Source organism: Triticum dicoccoides, chromosome 3B (assembly GCF_002162155.2).
Source record: "Triticum dicoccoides isolate Atlit2015 ecotype Zavitan chromosome 3B, WEW_v2.0, whole genome shotgun sequence".
In the NCBI taxonomy this organism is placed as follows: domain Eukaryota; kingdom Viridiplantae; phylum Streptophyta; class Magnoliopsida; order Poales; family Poaceae; genus Triticum; species Triticum dicoccoides.
In genome coordinates this window covers 53959436-53972028 of record NC_041385.1, presented here as the reverse complement: position 1 = coordinate 53972028, position 12593 = coordinate 53959436, and positions in this window count along the sequence as shown.

Genomic DNA, 12593 nt, shown 5'->3' with positions numbered 1-12593 from the left:
GCTGGGGGGTTTGGATGAACAGTTCCCGGTGGGGGTGGATGAACAGGACCCCATGGTGTTACCTCTGGATGAACAAGACCCCGATTGATCGAGCCAGTTGGGGTTGGATGAAGAGGACCCTGTGGAGGGCTGGATGAACAGGACGACCCCGTGGAGGGCTGGTTGAATAGTAGCCGGTGGAGGGCTGGATGAACAGTAGCCCGTGGAGGGGTGGTTGAACAGGAGCCCCTGGAGAGGGTTGGTTGAATAGTAGCCGGTGGAGTAGCGCGTGGTGGAGGTTGGATGAACAGGAGCCCGTGGAAGAACAGTCGCATGTGGAGGCTGGAGGAGGTCGACGGTGGATGAACTATAGCCCGTGGAGGCTGGAGGGGATCGACGGTGGAGATGAAGAGTATCCTGTGGAGTCCTGTTTTGTGGTACACCACACCCGTCCCGAGGAAAAGGACCCCATTTCAAGCGTAGCGCTCCAACACAAGTTCGTTTCCTCCGTTTTGCGGTATGCCACACCCCTCCCGATTAACAGGACCCCGTTTCGACCGTAGGAGGTCCAACATAAGTCTGTTTCCTCCGTTTTGCGGTACGCCAGACTCCTCCTGATGAACAGGATCTCGTTTCGACTATGTCCAGTCGAACACAAGGCCGTTTCCTCCGTTCTGCGGTACGCCAGGCCTCATTTCCATCGGCTGTTCCGTCCAAGCCAGTTGGCTCCCACGCATTCTGTTGCCTCCCGATGAACACGATGCATTTTGTTGCCTCCCCATGAACACGATGACGACGCAATTTCTCCGTTCCGACCCAACCATCTACACGAGCCCTGGCCGTACGTATGCGCAAGTAGGCGTTTGAGACCCCGCCTGTATGTACGTAAGTGGCTGTATTTACTTTCTTGCACCCTGGCCGCTGTACGTACGTGTACATGCTACGTGCGCGCCTCTACTACGACACGTGCGCGTCTACATCGACCAGTATGTACGTACACGTTCGCGACCAGAATGACAACGCTACGTACGCTTCGACCAGGTGGGTCTCGACTGTCAGACACTTCCTTGCGTGCGAAGATGTAGCTGGTTGGTCCCAGCAGTCAGGGGGGTGAATCAATTTTTTTTGCCTGGACGCATTTCCTTGCATGTGAAGATGTAGCTGATGGGTCCCAGCAGTCAGGGGGAAACGTTTTTTTCGCGATATACGGTGGCCGTCCGATGGGTCCCCGCTGTCAGATGGAGGAATAATTATTTTGCGCATAATAAGGAGGCACTTCCTTGCGGCTGTCATGGACCCAGTTGTCAGCCTCTCTACGTATAGTACTCTTCCGATGGAAGTCGGCCGTTGACCACATTGACCACGACGGTGAGGCCTAGGATGGGGACGACGCGGAGCTGGGGAAGACGTGGCAGTGGAAGCCCGTGCAGAGAGGAGTACGAGGGTTCACTGGTTCGGCTACGGTGTGAGGCTGCCGTAGCCGCAGAATAACAAGGAGTGTGGGTGAGTAGAGGGATGGCCTGGCCAGCGGTGGCAATAGTAGGGGCGGTGAGGCCTCCGCAGCATCACAGCCGGCCACGGGAGGCAGGAGCACGTGGCACGACCGGCGCTGCTTTGGGCGGCTAGAGCAAGAAGACCAGAGGTTGAAGAAGCACTACAGACGTTGGATGGACATCGTACGGTCACTGCAGCTAGAATCGTTTATATTGACTAAGTTGACAAAACCCTTGGTACGCATCAACTTAGTAGGCCCACAGGCCAGCCTCTGAAATGGTGCGCCCTAGATGTCAGTGGGAGGAATCATTTTTTGGGCGGCTGAAGCAAGAATATCTGAGATTGAGAAGAAGCACAACATCCGTTGGATGGACAACCAACGGCCACAGCTGCTAGAACCGTGTGTTGTTGAGAAAGCCTTGCATACGCATCAACTTAGTTTTTTTAGGGGACGCGTCAACTTAGAAGGCCCACAAGTGTGTGGCAGAGAACATATAGCCCATTTGCGATTTCTAAGAATGTACAACCCATTTTTTAATTCTAATTGAATTTATTATAGCCCATTTATAGTTTGTTAAAAGTACAACCCATTTTCTAGCTAGGACAAGATTAATAATTTCAACCAACCGCTCAAAACATAATTCAAAAAAAAATTCCCACATTTTGATGGGATCCGAAATATTTTTATCCAAAATTTCTAGTCAGATTAAATATAATTTCATAATAAAGTTGTATTACATTAGCATCCAATGAAATATTGCGCGCGCAACAAGTAATGAAATTAAAATTTTCAAATTCCAAAAATAATATAATTTTTAAACTAATTACGCGTTTGGTGCATTTTTTATAGTTACTGCCCTATTATTATAATTACATCCCATTTGTTATTTCTTAAAGTCCATTTTCTTGTTAAGCCTAATGCATACCTCCAAGGAAAGTTTGCAGCCCAGCGGGGCGGAGAATAAAGTTGACCCGGATATTGTGTACAACTGTCGGCCCAGTTGCATTGCTGATGTTGAAAAAAAGGCCTGTGTAGTATAGTACAACCTAACATGGCTACTCATCCCACATTCAGCGACGCCGGAAAGGCCCAAACAAGATTTCTGTACAACTTTTTGAAGTCACTGAGCTCAATTAATAACTTAAGAAAAAAGTTAGACTACAGTGGAACCTAATTAAAAGCTGTCACGAGCAAAAAAATAATTCAACGGGTGCCACTTGTACGTGTGTGCGTCTCTCTCTCTCTGTGTGTATGTGTGTGTGTGAGAGAGAGAGAGACCCATCGGTCGATGCTGGTAAATACATCTTTCAGCCATATGCATTGCTGATGCTCAGTAAAAACTTATATAGTTGACACAATCATATAGAACATCATAGCACACTGAACTTGCATACAAAAATTTCACGCTGGCGACACAAACAGGATGGAAGCAGTGGATCGCTACGGGTAGGGCTATGTTGAAATCAACGGACTCGTACATAACGGTTCATCATCTTTATCAATGACGGGGAAATATCTTGAATGCTGTGCAAAGAAAACAAACATACAACACAATAAGTTCTGCTAGCATATGAAGTTGACATACATCCCTTTCGAAAAAAAGTTCAGGTACAAAATTAGAACAGGTCACAATCAAATGTACTGGCACATCAATACTTCACACACATAGCTCGGGTTTAACTAGTATCTGACATGATTCAGTTGTTACCTCAAATTAGAGCACATCCAGGCAGCCAGCCCTGCCTCTTCTCCCAAAGAAGCAGTGGCCTCCACTGCGCGATGGAGTAGGCCCTATGCCATCCATCGCTCCGAGCAACACAAGGAAAGTCTAACATTGACTCCTGTAATGGACGTCGTCGAAGGACCCTAGCACCAGCGGCGGCCGGAGGACTTCGATTGATGGATTGACCACTTCTTTGACATGCACGAACACTCGATACAGGTACATACCTAACGTGGTCCGCGACGGCCTTGGTGGTGACGAATAGTACAACTCCGATTCCTGCACCGGTATCTCAACACCAATCACCTTCGGTATGGTGGACGGCTTCTTCATCCATGCCATAACTGTCAGAGCCCAGCTGTCTGGAGGAACAAACATACTTACGAGCCCACCTCCAAGGTCGTTGATAAGCTCATTCATAGACTCACTGTTCTAAGCACGTCAAGGCATGCCGTGGAAGGTAAGCTTTGTTAAAAACTCAAGCTGAAAGGGCATCGAGCCCATCCTGGGTGCCACCGATCAAAGCTCACCAGCGCGCCATCGCAGAACAAACGCCGGGAAGATTCGAACACTCGACTGCAGTTGAAAGTTGTCCGAAACCTGACGAAGAAATCAGCCGGTGGTGGACAGACTTCGATGAGCAAGTCACTTATTTGGATGCCGTACGCAATGCCAAGAGCTTTGACAAGGTCGTACGGAGAGACGGGAGGCGGGTCGCTGTTGATGGTTACCATCAGCACTTTACTGGCAAACTGGTCGTCAAGTGTTGCCATGCCATTGTTGAGCGAAAACACGCAGCGACCGAAGGCAGGACAGACCTCAGGATCTCCGGCTCAGAGATCCGCGTTGACTGGTGACATGATAGTGCGCTTGAGTACAGGGAGTACAGGAGGGGGATTTGGGAGAACTGGAGTAGGAATCGAGATTCCAGAGGTGGGGGAGGGGCGGGAGATTGGGGATGAAAAGGTAGCATGCATTTCGAACACATCCCAATATGCTCTCAGCGCGCAAGCGCACGAAAACACCGGTGGCGCCCACATGTCGGCCTAAGAGTCCTTATTCTTTCTTTTTTGGAGAGCTCGGCCTTTTCTTTTTTGAGGATCTTTTGAGAGCCCGACCTGAGAGTCATAATTGACCTGTTTGGCATTGCGTTGCTACTCGGCCCATATTCAACGACACCTCACTGGCCCAAACAAGTGTACATCATCAAAAAGACACTGAGCTCAAATTATATAACTTGAAAAAAGGAGATATACTCTGAACACTGGAGAATGGTGATGCCCTCATTTAGCCCACCAGTAGTTCGAGACAATAAATAGTTCGAAACAACGATATATACAACATTCAAACACTGACTAGTGACTACTACTGACATAAACAGCAAGACATGATAGTCCATAAGAAGTCTTGCGACACCACCAAAACGCACACATCTGCAGCGCTTAGACTCTCGTGATATAGATGAGAATGACATTCTAAACAGAGGCAACTATTACATAGTAAGAGTGACATAGACGCGGATGACCAAATGACAAGGAATATGCATAACAAAAGAAAGAACTACCCATCCAAACAATTAGCAAAGACAACAAAGTCATTCGAAAAGATGATCCAACACCATCATAATTTGCATCCCCGCTTCAGTGACCAGTGATCCGGAGACACCAGTACTCCACCCTTTTGGCGCAACAACCCAATTACCTATCAACCTGAAGGCTTGAACCACTTCACTGCGTGTCATAATTGAGACATCCAAGGATCAAAGTTAATCCGGATGGCTTTTTCATTCTCACCTTCTTTTGGCTGCAGGCTGTATCATTGACAATCAGGGAAGTTTGCTCCCGAACTCCTAGGGCTCGCCGTGTAGACACAATTTTCCATAGCAAACAGCGCCTCTCTGCCATCAAGGTCCTTGCCAACGGCGATCTCCTGGTTAATCAGATAATTGAGTCTGAGAAACAGAGAGTGTGAACCAAGGATGTTTACCCGCCTCCAACTAAGAAACCCTGAAGGCCCCAACAAGCCGGTATCCTGCTCATACACGCAAACAACCACTATCCGGATACTCACTCATTTCACGGTGCTTGTATACAGTGGGGTTCTTGCAATATAAATTTTCCGGCTCATGTGTCAGAATGATCATCAGTCTTTTGTCGTCGTCTGATCGAGCGAGGAATCAGTTGTGCTTCCCTGTTTTTGGCAAAGGTGGTGTGATTACAAAGGGCGGTAACTGTAGGGACACTGCATCATATCAAAAAGGACAGACATTGTTAATGTAAGATCAACATTGTTCAGAGTATGAGTAGGATAATGCAAGAAACAACATTGATATGTCCCTATTGGAACTGAGAGGAAAATATAGGGAAATGTATACTGGGTTCAAAAATATAGAAGTGCCATGCATGGTTATACTCATGTTATCTCGCAATCGATTCTTCACAGGAAACTACCATGTCATGCATGTTATGTAATCATGTTCTGTCCTCACAAACAAATTCTTCAAGGTAACTAACAGACCATGCATTGTTATATTCTCGTGTTCTGTGGGCAAAATTTTTGTGAGGATATTATTCTAGCCATTGATTGCTGAAGGGCGAATATAGGTATGTACACATGGTAAGCATTACAGGATTTCACTACTTCCAAATATAGAGTTCTCCATATGCACATTTACTTCCCTAATGTATGGTTAGATGAAACCAACAATGTGGTGCATGTTTCTACATCATGAAAATGAGGAAACTAACATGGCCATTGATATACACACTCATATTTAGTAGTAGTATACAGATTATTGTAAAATAAGGAGAATATCCATATATTCCTAACCGTTTGATTATTCAGGGGTACAAATTGGCTGTAATGACATGGTCACAATTGCATGAATTAACTCTTTCCAAATATAGCCGATTTACGGCGTCTCTAATACATTGCCATAGTTCTACTCAATTTCTGCTCAAACAGGGATATGCCAATCATCACAAAAAGTTCAAACAGTGTCATGGTGTAATCATTAACATGAGACGGAAACAACTTACACACGCTGTCCCAGCAATACGTGGTGCCATCTACTTTGTCGATCGCGTAGATGATGCCATTGTGTTCAATAGCATCACAGAAGTGTGTATCAGCTTTGACGATGATCCACTACAAGCTGAGTTGTCTCCAGCTAAAGACGACACTAGCATAAAGATAGGCGAGTCTATGGTCGAACAAGGCAATTAGCTTGAAGTCTGCTTAATTCGCATGTCATGTGGGCACTTGGCATATTATAATCTTTTGCAAAACAATGTCCATCCAACTGACGTGGTAATCTAGATGAGTTGGACCGCGATGGTAAAACTCTATATAATCCAATAGAGGAAGGATAATCTCATGGGAGGTGTGGAAGTTCATGAGCACCAACTTTTTACCATCTTATGTGAAGGCAGCCATCTAGTGGGAGTTCATGCCGACCCAGTACATACCTGCCAAGAAGTTTCAGTGTATGGTTAATTGGATTGAAGTCGAGGGAAATGATGTACGGCGACCCACTACATACCTGCAAAGAAGTTTCAGCTAATGGAGACCGGATTGATGTCGAGGGGCATCATGTATACGCCTCCGTATCATGGTGAGCCAATCTCGCAAGACCAGATAGCAGCAAGCAGGGTCTCTTGAAAAGCTTAGGCCTTGCTTCGATGATGGCCGTGTGCATGTCCCTCGAGCATGCAGCCAGCCGCAGGGCGCTCAACATATCCATACACGAACAACAGAGGTCGAGGATTTCACTGGGGAGATTGCTCCAATCACGGCTCATATGGATGCTGCGCGGTTCGCGTTCGGCCATGGTGGAGTTTGGAAGGTGGTTTTTTTTTGGGGGTTTGATTTACGTGGGAGAAGGATGTCAGTGCTGGAGTGGCTAGCGAGGGAATAGTGGTACTAGGGGAGGCGAGCGAGGCGACAGTACACGGGGGCACAGTGAGATGGAGATGGAGATGGAGTGGTGCTATGGGAGGGGAGAGGGAGACGAGGCGAGGCATGCTAATGTGCGGTATAGCGGTGGTGACAGACTGCATAGTGCACAGGGTGAGGCTGACTTTGGTAACCCGAACACGCCGCCTGGACTAGTGTCAGGCGCAAGGTGTTGCCACTTCACTGTGAGGACCAGATGAATAGTATCAAGTGACCATCAAGTGTACCACAGTTGTACTACTACTACTAGTAGGAACATGAGTACTCCAGTACTGTATAGCGGAAATAGGTCTCCTGTGCTACCATGCCTGTTCACTTCATCCTCCAGGTATCATCCATATTGCGAGCAGAACCAAATTCTCGAGCATGCGGAAGCACGAAGATGGGCCGTTTCTTTTTTGTTGAGGATAACCGTGTATTCCTTAACCAGAGAATGGTGTGTCTCCCACGCACGCGCCAATATCCATCTGAACTAGCTACGACACATTTTTTATCTGTTTGCATAGGTCCCACCTATCAGGAAGGATGGGCACGTACACGAACAGGTACGACTCCTCAGTCTACCCGCATAGCCTTTTCGTTTACTCTACCTAGCCGTCTAATCAACTGCCTGCACGCCACTTCTCCCATTTACTTCTCCATCGGGAACCGATTTTCCTCGGCTTCTTCACCTCCCCTTCATCTTCATTTGCATCCAAACCCCACTATGTTCACATTGTTTTAACCTCTTTAAATAATCATCTACTACTTCAGTTAGACTGGCCATCTAATCCTAATTCTCCAAACCATAGCCCTCCATTCCAGCGGTTCCAAATGGCGAAAGAGATCGAGATGCATGTTTTTAGCATCCAACATGTGCTCGTCGAAGGCTCGTTGAGCATAGTTGCCACCGTCACCGTCCACCCAAGGGTTGTTCGGAAGTGGATCAACAATGTATCCAACTCCCTTGAAAAGGTATAGACGAGGGTTATCGATCTCGACGTAGAGTACACGGAGTGTGCCACTAGGAAGATCCAATGTGCCGCCGTCCTTCAGCTGTGCCTTGAAGATGATGTTTTAGTGTACCACATCATACATGCGCCCTCCATACCAGGTGAGCTTCACGATTTCTTATCTCGAGAGGACATATAGTTCTGTGGGGCAGCCATCGAAGGGGACAAACAAAAGCTGGAGCCGTACAACCTTGATTTGAAAAGCATCGCTAACCTACAAACTAGAATCAAAATTCCTGTCGAAGATTGTGCTAAAGAGACACCATCCCTATTCGACGTAAAAAATTTTGTGCTCGGTACAAATCTTCAGAAGGGTGACGAGACGATGGCATTAAGGTCGTCTGGATGGGAGAATTATCCCTTGACGTACGAGCGGATAAAATATGCTGCCCTCGATGCCCGTGTGAGTTTTGAGATAGCTGCAAGGTCCAAAGAGCTTGTTGCGAAGCCGTCTCCCACAGAAAACGAGAACAAGAAGAAGAAGAAAAAGAAGAAGAAGAAGAAGAAGAAGAAGAAAAGGTTACACCAGCAGCAGGGCATTATGCATGGATGGACTATTTCCTCTCTTGTAAAAAAATTATTCCCTCTCAGTGTATATTGATATAGATAGACTGTTTTGATGGTGTGCATGTCTTTGGAACAAGTAGTAGCGTGGGTCCGCTTGACTATAAGGAACTATTTATCCTCATAGCTTTCTCTAGTACTCCTTCCAGTGATCGGTATGGAATGCATGTGTCCGTAGACATGATAGCTTGTCCATGGAAGTTCAACTACGGCGACCATCACGTTTCATCCACTGCCACTTGAGATTCCCACGACACCACTCCAACCCACGGCACCACGTCCCCCGACGTGCGCCTCCCCCTCTCGGTCGCACCGCCCCTCTGCCTTTGTGTGCATGACATATGGGCCACCTTAAATGCGGCGAGCATCAAGTTTCTACCACAGCCACATGCGATTCCCATGATGCCGCTCGAACCCATGACACCACACGCCCCTCGACCTGCAGCTCACCCCTCTTGGCCCCACTGCCCCTCTGCCTTCGGGAGCATTACATGTGGACCAGCAACCTATCGGGTCCACATGATATTGACTCAAAGGCAGGTGTAGCAAGGCGCTGAAGCTCAGTCCCGAGGGCCCTGGGAGGGAAATGTAACTCCTGCGCCAGGCTGGTGCTACCGCTGCACGAACTCGTGGCAAACTCGAGATTTTTTCTTTACTATACATGCACACAACGATTTAATGGACATTGTAATCTCAACATGTGATGGGGAGCTATAAATTTGAATTTGAAACTTATAAATGAAAAGATTCAAAAAAATAAACTGGGAGAGACGGAGTATATTGTAGGATGTGTCCCATACGAAACAAGTCCCCTGGTTTGTCATCGTGAAGACGCGGTTAGAAAGGAGCACAACGTCTTCGTACTCAGATGGCAACAAATCGGCCGCAGACAACATGGTCCACCTTTGACAGCCATGTGCAAGGTTCATGCTATCTTATTCAATCTCACCGTGGTCCCATCGTACCAATTCATGCGGTGGCCCTTGCATGGCTGATCCCAATGTTGGACAAAGGTTCTACGAGAATGGTGTCACCGTTGTAAATGTTGTGCAAATTGATGTTGGTGCCCTCCCGTACATATGCAAGCCAATCTCCACTCGCACCGAGCCTAACCTGTGAAACAGTGGGCATGGGGAGAATTAGGAAATGGACACGGAAGTAGTCTTTAGAATGCATTTACTACATGATCAAACTCATCTTACCTGCTCATCGGAGGAAATTCGAGTGCCCCTCAACGTCGGCATCTCAAGGGGCGTCAACTTGCAACTACAGCCACGCCGTGCTGGAGAGACCCCCCAAGGAAACATCCTCGTGCGTTCCGCGGAACATCAAGATGCATTTGTATGAGTAGTTTATCTTGTGAGAGAAAAGGATGAACAAGGGAAGGCCTCTAGAGATAGAGATAGACACTACTACTACCAATGTGCTGGCCCATGCGTTGTAGTGGATCCAAAGTAGTAGAATAATACTTCACGTGCTTGAAATATAAACACTCTAGTTTTGATATACATGTGTCAGCAAACATAACATCTTGTCCATGGAAGTTGAACCACGGCGACCATCACGTTTCTTGTTTTCTACCACTGCCGGACCCACACGCGATTCCCATGACGCCGCTCCAACCCACGGCACGACGTCCTCCGATGTGGACATGGATCCTCTGACGTGGCTATCACTGCATTACCCTACCTTTCCTTCGCTGACAGGTGGGACCCATGCTTGGGGGTCCCACATGTCAATGACAGAATGATAGGATTGTCACGTCAGGGGATCCTCATCCCCCCGACGTGCGCCTCATCCCTCTCGGCCCCACCGCTCCTCTGCCTTTGTGTGCATGACATGCGGGCCAGCTGAACTGCGGTGACCATCAACTTTCTATCACAGCCACACCGATTGGACACAGTTTGCCTGCTCCGCTGCTGTGCTCCGATCCGTACTTCCGCACCATCGAATTTTCATCCAACGGCTGTGACACATTTTGTCCCGGAAATCAATCCTCAGCTGGAGTACTTCTGTACTATAGGTAGTACCCACCGGTGTGGCCATCTATGCCTCGTAACGCCCCGACGCCCAGCTGTGGCACCCTCGCCATGGCCACGCCACCACCGACTAGTTCACCTCGAACGAGTGAGTTGTGAACCACGCCACCACCATGAGAATGATATGTGGGCCAGCCGCATTTAAGGTCCGTATGTCATTGACTCATAGGCCGGGCACTAAGCCACTGATGTTCGGTCCCGTAGGCCCCGAGAGGGAAATGTAACTCCTGCGGCAGGCCTTGTGGTGCTCCCGCAGTACGAGCTCGTGCCAAACCCGGAATTTGTTTCTTACTACTACCAACTACTAGTAAGGTACACGTGCATTGCACGCATGAGATTCTGGTGGTTTGTGCATTATGTTTCCACATGTGGAGTCTTCTAGATGCTACATGTGGCAAAATCTGGTGGAATGTAGATGATATCCAATGGCCAGTAGTGCTCGGATTTGCCATCTTTGTACCGTCGGATTGGTTTCATCCAATGACCAACTTTCAAAGTTATTCACACACTATATAGGGGTATAGATGTTTGGTTTGCAGCCTAAGGTTGCCAGGCCTAAGCTTAGGCATGCCATAATTCTTAGGCATGTGTTTGGTTCATTGCTACACTTGTGGCTTGACACACTTTTCTAGCTACATGGTCCACATGTCATAGACTCAACTTATTGTCAAATCTTGCCACACTTGTGGTGGCCATTTTGTTAGCCACATTTTTTGTGGCAAACACACTTTTCCTAAGCTTAGTTGTGGAAAAGTTAGTCATGAATTAAGTTCAACCATGGAGTCTTCTAGATTCTACATGTGGCAGAATCTGGTGGAATGTAGATGATATCCAACGACCAGTAGTGCTCGGATTTGCCATCTTTGTACCCTCGGATTGGCTTCATCCAACGACCAACTTTCCAAGTCATTCACACACTATATAGGGGGTATAGATATAGATGTGCCGGCCCGTTGCAATGGATCCAAAGTATATCTATTTAGTGGAATGCACTCTAAACACATTATCTATTTATTTTTCTCTAACCTTTCGTAGCCATGCAACCAAGCCACATAAGCTTCATGGGTGCTCCCCACATCATATTATTCATACTACGTTGACTGGAAAAAAGATAAATCACCTAAAACAAGATCTTCCTGTTTTTTTCCTACGATGTTGTGTCGTGCATGTACCTCCTAGTTGTATAGTGGTAGTACTAGTTGTATAGTACAAACTTGGTAGTAGTAGGAGTAGAGTAGTACGGAATGCTCCTACTCTATCAACGAGCCCCATCTGACACAAAATTTCTGGGCTTCCGTGCTACACCTAGATCTTTCCCTTGTTTCCGTTTTCCAACCCGGCGGCAGGCAGGGTGCGGTTTGCCAATAGTCGTTTTTCTCAACGGCGGTCCCACATGAAAGTGAAAATGCTAGGCAACACGCCTTCCCTAAGCTATGTGTCGTGCCGGACGGGCCGTAGAGTACTCCTGCTTCCCGGGTGTGTGGGGGTGTGACGCGAACGCGGCAAGCCTTTTCCTTTTACTAGCAATGTGCCCGTGCGTTGCGACGGATCCAAAGTAGTAGAATATTAGTACTTGTTCACAAAATTAAAAGAAATCACTCTTGTTTTGATATACTCCTAATATATTACTCCCTTCGTTCCTAAATATTTGTCTTTTTAGAGATTTCAAATGGACTATCACATACGGATTATATAGATATATTTTGACTTGTAGATTCACTCATTTTGCTCCGTGTGTAGTCAGGGTCGGTCCTGAGATTTCGGGGGCCCGGGGCGAAAACTAATATGTAGGCCCTCGGGCCCAGGCCGAAAACTAATATGGAGGTCCTCATCACCCCTCATATATA